Source organism: Pongo abelii, chromosome 2 (assembly GCF_028885655.2).
Source record: "Pongo abelii isolate AG06213 chromosome 2, NHGRI_mPonAbe1-v2.0_pri, whole genome shotgun sequence".
Lineage (NCBI taxonomy): Eukaryota > Metazoa > Chordata > Mammalia > Primates > Hominidae > Pongo > Pongo abelii.
This window is the reverse complement of record NC_085928.1, coordinates 163,712,918-163,714,372: the sequence shown is the minus strand read 5'-3', so window position 1 is coordinate 163,714,372 and position 1,455 is coordinate 163,712,918. Positions and strand designations below refer to the sequence as shown.

Genomic DNA, 1,455 nt, shown 5'->3' with positions numbered 1-1,455 from the left:
CCATACCCCCAGAAGGCCTATTTTTGTTCATTGACTTTATTATATATTCAGCAATCCTTAACTCTGCCATTAATTTGAATAGCAGGTTTAAGAATTATCTTGGATTTTCTGTGTGGACAATTATATTGTCAGGATATAAGTGCTGTTTTTTATCTTCCTTTCCTATTACTACTATCTTTTCATTTGTTTTTCTAGGTCTTCCAAAAGGCTGTTGAATGGAAGTCATGATGAATATATTCTTGTCTTGTTTCTAATGTTAAAGAAATGTCTTCAAAGTTTGTTTGGCTTGTTGATAGATATCCTTTATCAAGTTATGTTGGTCATTACTCTTTGTTCTTAGATCTCTGCCTTTTCCTTGCAAACTACATCTCCCAGACACTCCCAACTGGGTTTCTTCTATGTTTGGCCAATAGAATGCACTGTTAGGAGACAGGAGTGGAAGAAAAAGTGAAGTTGGGAAGTTTCTGTCCTACTCTTGATGCTTCTTCAGGTAGTATCTGACAGGAGTTCCATCTCCTAGAGACAGTTCCTTTTTCCAGGGTCCTAGTTCATACCAGAGTCTTTATCTACATCCAGCCCTTGCCTGGTAGCCTTAGGTCTTGGCATCTACCTACATTACCTCCTCCTTTTGTACCTCACATTAAGAATGTTATAGCTTCCTGCTTCATTAATATCTGTCACCTTTTAGGACTTTGCACTCTCTCCACACCTCTGTAACTAGTTCCCTATGTTAAATTCTTTAAACAGGACAACTTGGTATGGGATCTATCTTATTGACTGGACCCCAATAATACATCAGATTAGAAAAGTTCCAGTCACTTCTTTGTTTGCTAGTGGTTTTGTTGGTTTGCTTTGTTTTTTGTTTTCATATAGTGAGATTACATTTTACCAAGTCATTTTTGTTATTGAGTTGCTATATGTGAACAACTGAGAATTGTACGTATTATTTCTCTTTTATTCTGTTAATGTGGTATATTAAATTTAATAGACTTCCTAAAGACACTTCATTTTTGCACTCCTTGGGTGAACCCTATTTGTTTATGATGTCCTTTTAAGAACATTGTGCTGATCGTCAGGTGGGAGAATTCTTCCGTGTTCCTCCTTTTGCAGGGCAGATTAGAACACGATGACTGGGGTTCGCATAATATGTGATTAATGTTTCTGTGTAATCAGGACTTGCAACATCCCGAATGCTCTTACCTGACACTTCTTAAAAAAAATAATAAATAAAAACACAGTGCAAAATTTTATTGTTTGCTATATTTTAAAAGAATTTTTGCATCTGTGTTCATGAGTGTAATTATTCTATAATTTTCTTTTCTTGTATTGCCCTTATCTAGTTTAGTAATGCAATTTCAGTGCTCATTATGAGTGTAATTTGTGTTCATTTCAAAGGTAATTTGTTATTTATTTCAGCTTTTAGGACTCTTCATCCTTGACAATTACAGTTCTATT

General features: G+C 35.0%; 1 non-coding gene across 1 annotated transcript; it reads left to right on the top strand.

Annotated features, from left to right (window-relative positions):
* The first annotated feature begins 1,069 nt into the window (after positions 1-1,069).
* Positions 1,070-1,205, top strand: LOC112132885 (U8 small nucleolar RNA). Its single transcript, XR_002914587.2, has one exon. It is a non-coding gene; the product is annotated as a U8 small nucleolar RNA (small nucleolar RNA).
* Positions 1,206-1,455: the final 250 nt, after the last annotated feature.